The sequence below is a fragment of the Nomascus leucogenys genome, chromosome 2, assembly GCF_006542625.1.
Source record: "Nomascus leucogenys isolate Asia chromosome 2, Asia_NLE_v1, whole genome shotgun sequence".
Taxonomy (NCBI): Eukaryota; Metazoa; Chordata; class Mammalia; order Primates; family Hylobatidae; genus Nomascus; species Nomascus leucogenys.
This window is the reverse complement of record NC_044382.1, coordinates 112,173,261-112,189,712: the sequence shown is the minus strand read 5'-3', so window position 1 is coordinate 112,189,712 and position 16,452 is coordinate 112,173,261. Positions and strand designations below refer to the sequence as shown.

At 36.8% G+C, this 16,452-nt stretch overlaps 1 non-coding gene across 1 annotated transcript; it reads right to left on the bottom strand.

Moving 5' to 3' along the window:
• Window positions 1-563: 563 nt before the first annotated feature.
• Window positions 564-725, bottom strand: LOC115832045. Its single transcript, XR_004027522.1, has one exon. It is a non-coding gene; the product is annotated as a U1 spliceosomal RNA (small nuclear RNA).
• Window positions 726-16,452: the final 15,727 nt, after the last annotated feature.

The window sequence follows — 16,452 nt, the reverse complement described above, 5'->3', positions numbered from 1 at the left end:
TCATTTGTTGCCTGATTCAGAGAATATACAAATCTGAACTGTGGCATAAATTCCTCTTCTCCCTTGGGGTATGTTCTATATTTAAATTCAGGCTACAACCCCAACACACACATGTGTATACCTCCCTCCAACATGCACACACACACACACACACACACGATTTTCCTTGATAAGATATAAATTCTAAATAACAATTTGGTAAAAACTAAGAATGGTAGGGTGTTTAGTCATCACACTTTACTCACTGAAGACAATTTTTGCATAGAAGTTTACAGTAGTGTAGAAAAAGGGTAGAAATCCTAATTTTTCATGTAATTCTATAAAATTCTATAACTCTGAGCAAGGTTTAGCATATAGAAGAGGTAAGCAATCATACAAAGTCTGTTTAAAACCTAAAATTGCCCTTGGAGTTGAACATATCAAGTTTCTTTTCAAGTATTTATTGAAGCATAAACAGTAGGGCCGAAAGCTATTTTTTTTATAACTTTTAAAAATTTATATCAGAGATATAAATTATGATAACTGTGATATCATGATATCAGATATTGATATCACAGTCTCTGTGGGAGATTATGAATGCAGTCCACCACTACCACAAATTATGCAGTCAAGTTTCCCACAATTGGGGAAATCACAGGGGTCAGCATATCTGGAATATAATGGATAAGCCTCACCCTGTGAAAACCACTTTTGTGATCCTGGTATCTCCCCTGCCAGATAAGTAGAAAGGCAATCTTTTGACTCTTACCTATGAAAAATATTTACCCCAGTGTCATTATCTCACATTATTCAAATGTGAGTATTGAGAAAAAAAAAAAACACAGAGCTAAGCAAGTATTGAAGAACAAAAAAACAAAAAACAATATGAAGATTAATTAGAGGAACAGCATACTTCAAGAGATGATCTATTGTGACATGCAGAAGAAAGTATCTTGAATATGGTATTCTCTAATAATTGCAGTAAGTTATGGCTTTTATGTATCAAGAGTTACAAGTTAGTAGAGCAAAAAAAGGATGAGGATGAAGATCAAGAGCAACTACATGAAATAAAAAGAATAAGATAAAACAAGACAGAATCCTAAAAATGGCTTTTAGTAGAGAGGGTGAAAATTATAGGAAAAGAAAGCTTAAAATGTTTTTGAAAAACTAAAAGATAACAAGCAGTAGAATTGAAAATGGAATATATACTTCCAAAAACACTAGATAATTTAAAGACACATAAAAAATCTATGAGGCAAAATACAGAAAGCAAAGAGATAAGGGAAACATAAATAAAAGAAAGCACATATAATGAGACAATGTTTCAAATTTATCTGTTTTATTTTTCAGTACTAGTAATTCTTTTATCTTCTTGTTTCATTCTTCAAACTATCTTAGCAGCTTAAGCAGGTTGAACTTATCCAGAAAACATCCCAGCACAGAATAAAACTGAAGTCCTCAGTTTTTCAAAATCAAAATATTTTTATGAATGAAATGGTAGGAGAAGAGAAGGGATTTTTAATTCTCAAGTGCAAAGATTAATGCCAAAAGCTACATATTTAGAATAATAAAAAGAAATGTAATAACCAGCTTTCTAGGCCAAGGTTCCCTGCCTCTGAATGAATTATAGCCTCAAAAAAGAATATCCTCCTTGTGTGGGCCTGAGAGGGGGTTCCTCTGACACTTCTACCTTCACGGTTGGCTTCAAAAGATGATGGTGGAATATACTCTGCAGAGAAGTGTCACAATCTGGAATTTTATGGAATTTACCTCTTGCTGCCCATCTGGAGTACTGGAGAAATGTCGTGTATCACCTTGTGTGGGGATAGTAGAGGAGATGGCTACATTTGGATCCAGGAGCAAAGAGAGCTGATGCCGTTCCACCTACTCTCTCGGCTCTGAACTTTTATGGGACAGCAGCCTTAGGGAAGAGACTGGAAACAGATCGTTAGGAGTGTGTGTTGGATGCAGTTGGCTGAAGTGGCAAGATACTGCACAGTAATTAGCCAGTTAGAAAGTGGTAGTGAAAGAGAATGGTTGAGATCCAAAAACCAAGAATTTATCATTTTAAAAAGGTAATTTCTTTTCAATACTAACTGGTAAAAGATTAAACTGAGAAGTCCTAAGAGAGACAGAAGACAAAGTACAAATTAAATCTCACGTACTTACAAAGATCAAATCAAGCCTACGGGTATCTATCACATTTATGACAGGCAGCTTGGAAGACGGACACAATTGCTGCCTCTTTGTATCCACACCCTGTAGGAATTCTCTTCCCTTGACTTTGGAGAGGACCTGTGTCTTACATCTTAGTGATGGCGAAAATAATAGACTGTTACTACCCTGATTACATTACATAAGATGATGGCTTCCACTGTGTTTGCAAACTCTATCTTTCTCACTGGCCTTTATGGAGTAAATTGGTGTATTTGATAATAAGCTTAGGGTGGCCCCCTCTAAGCAGTGAATCATGGAGTTAATGAGACCCTCCCTCTAACAATCCTGGAGAAATTGAATCTTTCCATCAACCATGTAAATAAGCTTAGAAGTGGATCCTTCCCAGGTCAAATGAGATCTCAGCACTAGCTGATAATGTCATTGCAGCCTCTTAAGAAGTCCCATGTAAATTATGTCCAAATTCCTGACCCACAGAAACTGTGAGATGATAAATATGTGTTATTTTAAGCCACTAAGTTTTGAAGTAATGTGTTATGCAGTAACAGATAACAAATACAGCATCCACTGTTAAAACCTCTGAATGAATTAAGGTGTCTTGGAACACTACCACGTTTGTGCTACCTAGTAAGTCATTTCAGTTGGACAAAATAGTGTAGGAAAAAGAGACTAAAGACTTTCCAAGAAAGGTTAGTGATATGGTTTGGCTCTGTGTCCCCACTCAAATCTCACCTTGAATTGTAATAATCCCCACGTGTCAAAGGCGGGACGGGGTGGAGGTAATTGAATCATGGGGGTGTTATCCTCCATGCTGTTCTTGTGATAGTGAGTGAGTTCTCATGAGGTCTAATGGTTTTATAAGTGTCTGGCATTTCCTCTGCTGGCACTCATTCTCACTCTTGCTGCCCTGGGAAGCGGTGCCTTTCACCATGATTTTAAGTTTCCTGAGGACTCCCTAGCCATGAGAAACTGAGTCATTTAAACCTCTTTATAAATTACCTAGTCTTGGGTATTTCTTCACAGCAGCGTGAGAACAAACTAATTCAGGAAATTGATATTGGGAGTGGGGTGCTGCTGTAAAGATACCCAAAAATGTGGACGCAACTTTGGAACTAGGTAATAGGCAGAAGTTAGAAAAGTTTGCAGGGCTCAGAAGAAGATAGATGTGGGAAAGTATGGAATTTCCCAGAGACTTGTGGAATGCCTTTGACCAATATGCTGATACTGATACGGACAAAGAAATGCAGGCTGAGGTGGTATCAGATGGCGATGAGAAACTTTTTGGAAACTGGAATAAAGGTGACTCTTGCTATGTTTTCTCAAAGAGACTGGAAGCATTTTTCCCCTTCCCTAGAGATCTGTGGAACTCTGAACTTGAGAGAGATGATTTAGGGTATCTGCTGGAAGAAATTTCTAAGATGCAAAATGTTCAAGAGGAAGCAAACCATAAAAGTTTGAAAAATTTGCAGCCTGATTATGTAATACAAAAGAGAAACCCATTTTCTGGAGAGAAATTCAAGCTGACTGCAGAAATTTGCAGAAGTAACAAGGAGTTGAATGTTAATCACCAAGACAATGGGGAAAATGTCTCCAGGGCATGTCAGACACTTCACAGCAGCCCCTCCCACCACTGGCCTAGAGGACTAGGGGGGAAAGTGGTTTAATGGGCAGAGCCCAGGGTCTCCCTGATCTAATGCAGCCTTGGGACATGGTACCCTGTGCCAGCTGCTTCAGGTCCAGCCGAGGCTAAAAGGGGGCAAGGTACAACTCAGGCTTCAGAGGGTACAAGCCCCAAACCTTGGCAGCTTACATGTGATGTTGGGCCTATGGGTGCAGAGAAATCAGTAATTCAGGTTTGGGAACCTCCACCTAGATTTTAAAGGACGTATTACAACACCTGGATGTTCAGGCAGAAGTTGTTGCAGGGACAGAGCCCTCATGGAGAACCTCTGCTAGGGCAGTGCAGAAGGGAAATGTGGAGTTGGAGCCCCCACACAGAGACCCCACTGGGGCACTGCCTCATGGAGCTGTGAGAAGAGGGCCACTGTCCTCCAGACCCCAGAATTTTAGATCCACCAACAGCTTGCACCCTGCTCCTGAAAAAGCCACAGGCACTCAATGCCAGCCTGAGAAAGCAGCTGGGAGAGGGGCTATACCCTGCAAAGCCACAGAGGCAGAGCTGCCTAAGGCCTTGGAAACCCACCTCTTGGATCAGTGTGACCTGGATGTGAGACATGGAGCTAAAGGAGACCATTTTGGAACTTAAATGTTTAGTGACTGCCCTATTGGATTTCAGACTCGGATGGGTCGTGTGGCCCCTTTATTTTTGCCAATTTCTCCCATTTGGAATGGGTATATTTACCCAATGCATGTACCCCCATTATATCTAGGATATAGCTAACTTGCTTTCAATTTTACAGGCTCATAGGCAAAAGGGATTTACCTTGTCTCAGATAAGACTTTGGACTCAGACTTTTGGATTAATGCTGAAATGAGTTAAGACTTTGGAAGGGCATGATTGTGTTTTGAAATGTGAGGACATGGCTGGGCACGGTAGCTCACGCCTGTAATCCCAGCACTTTGGGAGGCTGAGGCGGGTGGATCATGAGGTCAGGAGATCAAGACCATCCTGGCTAACACAGTGAAACCCTATCTCTACTAAAAATACAAAAAAATTAGCCAGGCATTGTGGCAGGCACCTGTAGTCCCAGCTACTCAGGAGGCTGAGGCAGGAGAATCATTTGAACCTGGGAGGTGGAGGTTGCAGTGACCCGAGATTGCGCCACTGCCCTCCAGACTGGGTGACAGAGTGAGACTCCATCTCAAAAAATAAAAAAAAAAAAAAAAAATGTGAGGACATGAGATTTGGGAGGAGTCAGGGGTGGAATGATATGGTTTGGCTCTGTGTCCCCATCCAAATCTCACCTTGAATTGTAATAATCCCCACGTATCAAGGATAGGACCAGGTGGAGCTAACTGAATCATGGGGACAGTTTCTCCTATGCTATTCTCATGATAATGAGTTCTCATAAGATCTGATGGTTTTATAAGTGTCTAGCATTTCCCCTGCTATTCTCTCTCCTGCCACCCTGTGAAGAGGCGCCTTCCACCATAATTGTAAGTTTCATGAGGCCTCCCCAGCCATGCAGAACTGTGAGTCAATTAAACCTCTTTTTTTTGTACATTACCCAGTCTCAGGTATTTCTTCATAGCAGTGTGAGAACAGACTAATACAGGTGGATTAACTCAAAGTAACTGAAACTAAGTGATAAAAGTGAAACATGAAGGCCAAGAAAAGAGGAAAACAAAAAGTAAACCTAAGAACTCTTATATTAGTATTCTTTACTGAACCAAGTAGAATTAAATAGAAAAAAAAGTCTTTAAAAGTTATATTCCTAAAGCATGAGCTTACACCCAAAAAGTCTGTGAATACTTAAGCCTTGAAATGACCTATAGATCTCAAATCTTGTGCAGGCAGGAATCAAGATGAGAAAGACGCTCAGCCCCCAAGGAGGATATATTTTCTGATGCCAACTTTAGATGTGATGTGGCCCAGAAAGATAACAAAGAAGAAAAAACAAAAAACAAAAAGCTTCCAGAGGTCACGGCCAAGAGACTTAAGATTGCTACAAGGGAGCAGAATTCAGACCTAATTAAGAAACTTTGCCTTAGTCAATGTAGGAGTCCTCCTGACCTCTGCTAGGCAGGATTTCAGAATTTCAGTAGCAGTAACTGCTAGTGTTTCCCATCCTCTTCCCTCAGAATACAACAGTTTACTATGGTTTATTCCCACTTGGCCCTGAAAATTAGACAGTTCCCATCCTCTTCTATCAGAATGAAACAGTTTACTATGGTTTATCCCCATTTGGCCACTGAAAATTAGACAGTTCCCATCCTCTTCTATCAGAATAGAACAGTTTACTATGGTTTATCCTCGTTTGGCCACTGAGAATTAGATAGGCAAGGGGCACAAAACTTCACTTTTGAGTTCACAAAATTTGATATCAAGAGCCTCTATGTTGAAACAGTTGTTCATGCTACTGGATATCACATAGAAATCTTGAATTTTGAGATTGAAGCTGTGAATAGATGAGATATTTTGGCTTTGCTCACTTGAGTAAGGATGAGTATATTTTGCCTATGGAAAGGTGTACTAAATATTTGTTACTAAAAGATGAGCAAAAGTAGCCATTCATGCTTATATAAAATAGTTGTTTTTTTCTCCCTCTCCCCTTTCCAGGCACCTGGTAGAATTGGACTTCTCTCCCACCTGTGAAATTATACATGACTCTGTGTGGCTTGCTTTAGCTGAGAAAATGTAAGAATACATGATATGTGTTATTTCCTAGCTGAAGTTCTAAGAATTGATGCACTGTTTGCCATGTCTCTTCCCACCTCTGAGGTGATCAAGGAAGACTGGGAAAATTAAAACTTCTATTAGCCTGGGTCTCTTTGTAACTAGAGAACCAAGCCTTCAGGCAACCTGTGTTGGCGTATCATGAGCTACTGTGCTAAATCAGTAAGAGTATCAGAATATTTGTTACTACAGGGTAACCTAGCCTATCCAGAAATCAGCCATCTTATATTTCTACATAATAATTTGAAGAATGTGATTCCAATTTCTAAAGTGTAATGGAAATAGTTTAGAAGAAAGGGTGTGAACTTTATAATTGAACATATCTAAGTCTTAATTCTAGCTCAGTCATACTGTCTAATTTTCATAAAACTGCTAAAGCTCTCTGAACCTTTTTGTTCTTCTCCAAAATGGTAACAATAATTAAACATTTCACAATGATATTTTAAGGAATAAATAAGAGAGCTGGTGAAAAGCACCATGAATAATATGTGAACATAGTATATGCCCTGTAACTTCTATTTCTCTCTCTCTTATTCCTACTAAAGACATTATATGCTATTAAATTTAAGACTAAATTGAGTTAAGAAATAACATTTCATGGGTGTATAATATGTTGGGAAGTTAACTTCAAAATTTAATGCATGAGCTATACAAAAGAAGTAGGAACTAAAATTAGTTTAATTCAATAAATTTTATTAACCATGATTGAACCAATTTTGACTGATTGTGGCAGAACTTGATTGATAATAACTCATCAGAAAGGCTTCTATTGATTCATTTATAATTAACTTTGAGATTATAAATACCAACTTATATATACATCCAGTTCAAAAATTTTTTATTTCTGCTGAAATTTTTAAATTTCTAAAAATATCTGCACCTTTAATTTGGATCCTTAGAACAATAAGATGTAGATTCTAACTTGAACCCATAAAATATAAATTTTAATTTATTTTATTTTGTATATTTTTTGTCTATTATGCTACCTGTTGGCTTTTGTTTGTTTGTTTGCTTTTGGTGAGGTCATAGGATTTTACTAATATGTATACTTTTTTTTAAATCCAGATCTAATATATCTATCAGATACAATGCCCAAAGAATAAACTGGTAAGTTCAATGTCATTATTTTATATATATATATATATATATATATATATATATACACACACACAAACTCTCACACACACATACACATGTATGTATATATTACCTATACATATATGTATACATGTATATGTAAAGTGTATATGTATACATATACATGTGTATATATAGATGTGTATGTATATAATGTGTATATATGTATAATATGTATATATGGAGAGAGGGAGAGACCACTTAGTAATATGTAATATATAAAATATTATAGAGTAGATTAACCCAAAACTTTATGGTGCATTTTCTAGTAGTTACATAAAAGTTCATTATCAAACTTTTTCATTTGACAACCACTCTTTGGTAATATTGCACAATTCCTGCCAACTAGGCAATGAAAAATATTCATTGTTAGATATATTCCAAATGATTACTTTATAGTATAGACAGTAACTGATTTACTTGATTTAGCACGTAACTGATTTTACAAAAATCACAAGGAAAAAGGAATATAGCCAATTCGAAACAATTCTAAAGTCTCCATTGTGATTATGTGTGTACAACTTGTTCCGGACCTCACACTAATTACACCCTGTGCTCTGCACAAGATGCAGTCAATTCTGAGGGCTAAAACAGTACTTTAATTTTGAACTTATTTTATTAGTTTCATTTTGTTTTCCCAATTTTATAATATTTCCCCCTCAAGCTTTCTGCCAAGATGAGGCATTATAATGTGTTACCTATAAAAAAAAAAAAAAAAGCCACTTGCCAAAGCATGTACTTAAAATAAAAATAATTTTAGCTAAATTTGGAAACAAAAATATATGTACCCACAACAGGAAGAGAATAGACCTAGCTGTATTTGTGTGTTTAATGCTACAGTAGTCTACTTGTCAAAATTTTTGAATTACTCAGTACTTCACACAGATAACTTTCTTACTTCATATATAAACCCATTTATTTAAAGGAATGAAAATAGGTGTATTACTGATTCATTATCTCTTAATATATATTCCTGAACAGTTAAGGGATTGTATGAATGAATATTCTATAACTCCCTAGCGAAAAGATATATGGCTTGAGTCTTATTATGAGAGTCTTCAGAAACACATTTAAAGATTTCCTCTAGGAATAAAGATGATTCTAAACATTGATGGAAAAATAAACTAAGATAATGTAAATTTTAAACTGCTAAATTTTAAATTTTACATGTGAGATGTAAAAACTCACATAAAAATTAGGGTTGTGTCTCTACTTTTTTCTTAAAAAGTTATGTTACATATATGATTGTTACATATCTTAAATGTGATATATAATGAGATGTTATATATGAAATATATCATATACAAGATAAATATGCAATTACACATATATAGGTATGTGTATACACATATAAACTATTAATAGGTTCTAAAATTATAAAAAATACTTAATACAAAGACCTCTTTATGAGATCTCCTATTTTTCCATCTTTTATTTACCGGCCCATAACATAACATTATGACAACATCCGTCTTTATTAGCTGTCTACTATGTACCAAATGCAGGCATTTTCTTTGATTCTACAACCCTCACAAAGTAGGGTCTTGACCACCCTATGACTGAAAAAATGAATTTATATGTATATATGAAACTGGCCCAATTTTCCCATAGAACTGAAATCTTGAATTTTGAGATTTAGGCTGTGAACAGATGAGATATTTTGGCTTTGCCTCATTTGAGTAAGGATGAGTATATTTTGCCTATGGAAAGGTGTCCTAAATATTTGTTACTAAAAGATGAGCAAAAGTAGCCATTCATGATGCCTCTTGACCAGCTACTCTTCCTTACCCCTCCCTGTTGTATAAACCCCTAACTTTAGAGGGTTGGGGAGAGGAACTTAATGGTTAGGCTGAAGTACCCACAAAAAAGTCTTTCTTCCCAGCTAATACGTGTTATCTCAGTGATTGGCTACCTACTCTTCTAGCAACGGGACCCCAGTGGAACCAACAAATTATCCTAAATAGTGGATATGAGGGTCAAGATTTAAACCTGGGCCTATTCAATCTAAAAACTGTGTTTTCTTCCAGTGCACAACAAAATATTCTTGCAAGATATTTGGGACTGAGACAGCATCAGGGCCTATGACACAAAGTCCAACCCAAAGAGGCGTAAGTGTTTCTAGTGTCAGGGTTGACTCAGCCTAATTGTACTAACTCCAACAGGGAGGCCGGAAGGTTTCACAATGACTCAGTGGCTAATTAAATTCTGAATTCGTGGTTTGTTGAGAGGCTTTCACACACCAACCGTCATGCAAATATATTCAGCACACACAGACAGTAGTAAGAGAGTGGAGGAAAAGAATCATAGGAAGTAGCTATGATTTTCCCTCAGAACTCCATCCAAGGTGAATGAAGAGTTGTCAGTTGTTGTAGTGTCCATAGCCATTATCTGTCTTTTGGTTTCACTTTCTTGTCAGCCTTTGGGGGTGCCTGGCCATAGCAGGTGTTATCTTATAACCTCAGTCCACCATACATATGCTTATCACTCTAAGGGGTCGGCAATTTCACTCTAGGCTGAGTCATTTGTTATAAGTGCTCTATTTTGAGACATTTAGGATCACAAACATTATTGTATATGAGTGTTTCATAGAAATCTTTCAAAATGCTCTATTTTTTTGTGTCTTTTTTTTTTCCTTTTTGTGGAGAATGGGGTCTCGCTATATTGTCCAGGCACGTCTCAAACTCCTGGGCTCAAGCTGTTCTCCCACCTCTGCCTCCCTAAGAGCTGGAATTACAGACGTGAGCCACTGCACCCAGTGCATTTAAAATGCTCTATTTTAAAACATCTCTGGCTGGGTGCAGTGACTGATGCCTGTAATCTCAGCACTTTGCGAGGCCCAGGTGAGTAGATTGCTTAAGCCTAGGAGTTCGAGACCAGCCTGAGCAACATGGCAAAACCTCATCTCTACAAAAGATAGAAAAATTAGCAGGGCCTGGTGGCACATACCTGTAGTCCTAGCTACTAGGAAGGCTGAGGTGGGAGGATCACCTGAGCCCAAGGAGTCTGAGGCTGTAGGGAACTGTGAGAACTGTGATTGTGCCATTGCTGGGCAACAGAGTAAGACTCTGTCTCAAAAAAATAAATCTCTAACCACATACGTTTATCTTTTTATTTCTTGCAAATAGATTGGTTGAGCCTTTATATCAAGATAATGTGATTTTTAAACTTATGCATATAAAGCTTTTGTATCAGAGACAAATGTACTATTATGCTCACAATAAAATCAACATCCACCTTAACTTTGCGGTGTTAAGGTGCCCAGCAGCCCCACAGCACAATGGAATGAGAGCTAGGAAGAAAAAGTGCACTACATGTGTTATGGGTTGAATCTGCAGATGAAGAATGGAGAAATACATGTTTCTTCTGTTTCTGTATGGAAAAGAGACCATTTTACTACTTCCATTTTGAAAGTCTTCTTGGAGGTGGGACAGAAGTATACTTATTGTAGTAGGCCCCTCTGAAAGCTATCAACCACCTAATTTCCGAAACCTAGGAATGTTATACAGGTTGACTTTGAAGATGTGAATAAGTTGAGGTCTTTAGATGAGAAGATTATCTGAATCATCTAGATGGGCCTTAAATACACTCACAAGTTTCTGATAAGAGTAAAGCCAACTGACACAGAGAAAATATTATGTGAAGGAAGCAGAGTGAAAAAGAGAGGATCCTACAGCACTGAATTTAAAGATGGAAGAAGGGACTATGAGCTAAAAGGAGCTGCTCTAGAAGCTGAAAGGGACAGGAAAAATATTATCCTCTAGGGCCTCTAGAAACAGTAGAGTCCTGGCTTTGGCCCACTGAAAGTGATTTTGAACTTCTGGCCTCAAAAACTATCAGAGAGTGAATTTGTGTTGTCATTTGCAACACAGCATGGAGAAAGTCAAGCCTACAGGTATCCTCAGAAACACCGGAGGCGTCAATGAAAAGCAGTTAAAGAGAAGATTCAGATTACAAGCTTAGTGGTAGGCTGGTTGGTTTGTAGGGGAAAATGGAAATAAGTCTACCGAGAGTAACCCTCCTGAAATAGATATAGATATATAGATAGGTATTACATATATATAAAATACATGTTACATAATATTATATATATAAAAAAAGACCTCAGTCATTATCCATTCAAAGGACCCACAATATGATTAGAGGAGGGTTGAAGAGCAGTTTACGTCCCAGAGCATTGTTGAAATCAACTGAACAATAGGCAGCAGTTGGTGGGGCTAGCCATCTGCCTGTGGTTAAAGAGAAGAGAGTTCTACCAAAACCAATACTCTGCTATAGCAACTGTGGGCATATCCAAGCCTCTGCTTCCCTAAGGAGCAACATTAGATGGTTAACACAGTAGCCTGAATAGAGACCTTACTAAAATAATCCAGCCCATCCTAGACAAATGAAAAAGTACACAGCAATAAGCACTTTTGTCCTTCAATGGACACCATGAAGAAAATGTAAAAATAACCTACAGAATGGGAGAATAGATTAGAAAATCATGATTCTAATAAATAACTTGTATTCAGAATGTATAAAAATTTTTGCAATGGAATATATTAAAAGTCAACTAACTCAATTTAAAAATGTGCAGAGAAGGTGAAGAGAAAATTTTCCCAAGAAGATACATAAATGGCTGATGAAGACAAGAAAGATACTCAATGTCATTAGTCAACAGGGAAATGCAAACCAAAACCACAATGAGGCACCACTTCACACACACTAGAATGGCTAGAATCAAAAAATCAGAGTACGGCAAGTATTGGTGAGGATGTGGGGAAATTAAAATCCTCTTACAATACTTTTGGGAATACAAAATGGTGCAGCCACTATGAAAAATAAGCTAGGAGTTCCTCAAATGATTAAATATAGAGCTACCGTTTGTCCTAGCAATTTAACTCCAGGGTATGCACCCCCCAAAAAATAAAAACATATGCCCATGAAGAAACTTGTATACAAACATTTTTAGCATAGTAGTGATAGAGAAAAGCAGAAAGAACCTAAATATTTATCAGCAGATAAATTGATAAAATGTGGTAAACTCATACAATCTAATATTATTCGGCCACAAAAATAAATGAAGTACTGACAAATTCTTCAACGTAGACGAACCCTGAAAACATTTACGCTAAGTGAAAAGTCAGTCACAAAAGTATCACAGTCTATGGTTTCATTTATCTGATATATACAGAATAGGCAAATATATAGACACCAAAAGTAGATTGGTGGGCCAGGTATGGTGGCTCACACCTGTAATCCCAGCATTTTCGGAAGCCCAAGTGGGCAGATCACCTGAGGTCAGGAGTTTGAGACCAGCCTGGCCAACGTAGTGAAATCCTGTTTCTAAAAAAGTACTATAAAAATTAGCCAGGTGTGGTGGCGCATGCCTGTAATCCCAGCTACTTGGGAGACTGAGACACGGGAATCGCTTGAGCCTGGGAGGCAGAGATTGCAGTGAGCTGAGATCACACCACTACACTCTAGCCCAGGTGACAGAAAGAGACTCCATCTCAAAAAAAATGTAGATTGGTGGTTATCTGGAGTGGCAACTAGGGAGCTAGAATAAGGAATATTGCTAGTTGCTATGAGGTTAGTTTTCTGGGTGATAAAAAATGTTCTAAATTTGATTGTGGTGATAGTAGAACATATCAGTGAATATACTACAAACCATTGAGCTGTAGACTTTAAATGGGTGAATTGCATGCTGTGTAAATATCTTAATATAGCTGATAAAATAGTATGGAAAATTCAAAAACCCATTTATGTCTAGGCAGTATAAGGATGAGGGATGAAGAAGACATTCAGAGACTTAGGAAACTTGAGAATGTTGTATTTCTAATTTTGGTGATAGACATAAATATTTTTAAATTTTTATTTGTTTATACTTTACATCCATATTTTATATGCACATATGTTTATAGATAAAATATCAAGTAATTCCAAATTAATAAAACAACAAATAGATTGAGTATGATTACTTCAATTTCATTCTTACCAATATTTCCACCATAGTTTCTACTGTACTGAAAACTAATGTACATGCCCGATTCTGGTTTAAATTTGTACTTAATAATTCACTTAAAAAAAATCTGACATTGGCTTGTGGGGCAAGCAACGTTTGCTCTAACTCAAAATGAAATAATTATTGATTTTTAAAGAGGTTTGGTTATTTAAGTACCACACTTGGCCTATTATAAGTAATTTAAATTGAGCAAAAAAAGTTGTCCCCTAAAATCATTCTCACAGCAGTTTATATCAACTATGCAAAATTGTAAATGCAGATACTTTTTTAAAGCAATTATTTCCCCAGGCTTATCAGCTCTTCTTAGTAGTTCTTATAGAACTACCTGGAATCACAAGATACTAGTGAGTTAAACCTTTTTAGTCATATTTATTGGCCTGCTATATTCCAATATTACTATGCAATCTGTTTAATAATAGATTATATAATTGCCCATCCTTTTGCCTCAGAAGTAAGATAAAGTTGGATGGAAAACAATTAAAAATGGAAGAACCCCAGTGACTGATTCCCCAATGCGAGTCTATCTGCTATTCCAACATGGTTAATGATTCACTTTGTAGAATGATGTCAGAGCAAAGCACAGGTGCATTTGCACATCTCTTTTAGCCCTATCAAGAGCACCTTTCAGCAAGCAAAATGTGTCTGTCGTCTCCTGGGGACAGAGAGTAAGTAGATTTGGGAACTAGGGCCCATGGGTAGTGTAAAGGAGCATGGTTCACATTGTCTGAAATTGCTCATGCCCTGGTTCATCCAGCTGGTAATGAAGCAGTCAGCATCCCATCTCTGGAGTGGAATAGGCAATTATTCTAGCTTGAAACTCTGCCCTTGCAAATTGAGTGTGGCAACAATTCACATTGGCTGTCATTATAAAGTCCCTCAAAACAGGGTTGCTATCCATATCAGTTCAAAAAAAACCAGAGATGCCTAAAAAGTTTACCTAATCTCTCAGTAGATTATTGTATATTGATGGTATGGATATTTATTGTGCTTTCTGGGAGATCTTTTTTGTACAACTTTATGCTTCCATTTTATTTCAAACTGATTCAAATACAGCTAAAATTCCAGTCACATAAAATATTTCTGTGGCTTCTCATTAAATACTCTTCTATCTTGCAATACATTTAGAGAAAGAAAACATTTCTCATTCTCCTTCTAGTTACATATGAATGCTGTTATAAACAATGAAAGAAAAAGAAAACTGCCTAGGGAGTCAGACTTTTGGATGTATAGTTAACACCATTCTTTCTCTACCTGTAGCTCTCAAACTTGGCTCATATTTGTATTTTCTGGTGGTGGTTTAAAAGAATACCCAGTGCTTTGGCCCTACCCTATGCTAATTAAATCAGCATTTCTGTGGGTGGGGCCTACAGGTGGTTGTTTTTTCTTTTTTTCATTTTTTCAGTGAATAATTCATTATCTTTATTTGATGTCCTTTTTTAGGTTTAACAGAAAGAAAACTATGACACCTTAAAAAGAAAATGAAGGCTGATGAAACATTCTGCCAAACTTAGTTATGTGTCAATATGAGTATTTTTTCCAAAATACTTATTTTACCATATCATATATATTATGTCCAAGCATAAGTGAACTCTTTCTTCATAACCCTAACCCTATATAGGGTCATTCTCTTAAAATTAAAAAAAAAAAATCAAGTTAGAAAATTTCTGTTAAAATAAAAAGCTTTGTTTATCATTATTAGATAATTACTCTGGACATATTATATAGTTTTATTAGCAACAATGAAGTCTTCTTTATATTTTATTACCATACTTAATTCTTTTCAGAGTAAAAATATGTCTTGGATTTGCTTTTTATGTTGGTGTTAAATATTTCTTCTGTTTATTGGCAATGTGTATTTTATTTGTGCTAATTAACTGCCTAGTGCCCTTTGTCCACCTTTTTTTACATTTTATTGAAATTTATTTTACTTTAAGTTCTGGGATACATGTGCAGAATGTGTAGGTTTGTTACATAAGTATACCTGTGCCATGGTGGTTTGCTGCACCTATCAACTCATCGTCTAGGTTTTAAGCCCCACATGCCTTAGGTGTTTGCCTAATGTTCTCCCACTCCTTGGCCCCCATCCCCGGACAGTCCCTGGTGTGTCTTGTTCCCCTCCCTGTGTCCATATCTTCTCATTGTTCAATCTCACTTATGCGTGAGAACACGCGGTGTTTGGTTTTCTGTTCCTGTGTTACAGGAACTAGGTAGTTGTTTTCTAAAAGCACCACAGATAATTCTAGTGTGTTCAAGGTAAGCAATACTAAAAAGTTAAATCACTTGAGGAAGCATTTAAACTGCAGATTCTAATTCAGATATTCTGTGGTGGAGACTAAAAATCTGGATTTCTATCAAGTTACCAGATAATGTGGATGTTACTGGCTTGTGAATTTCTTTGGTAAGTGGACAAGAACTTTCCTAGCTTAATAAAAGAGTTTCCTAGAGAGTTTTTTTTTTTAAATACCTATGCCCATGACACACTCTAGACTCATTACATGAGAATTTCAGTGGGTGCATTCGAGTCACAAGTGGTTTTAAAAATGTCACCGATGATGTGCAGACAGTGTTAAGAACCCCACTGATTTAGATGTTCTCCTCATCCACTATTACCTCCCCATTTTCCCCTGACTTTTCTCCTTGACTTAATCACACCAAAAATCTTCTACTTCACAAGTCTTAAAAATGTTGATTTCTCCCTCTGAACTATTTGCATAGCAGTTGTCATGTGTTATTCATTCAGTATTTGAAATATATGCTGGCACTCATCTTCCCTTTTTTGTAATAATCGTCATATTTAAGA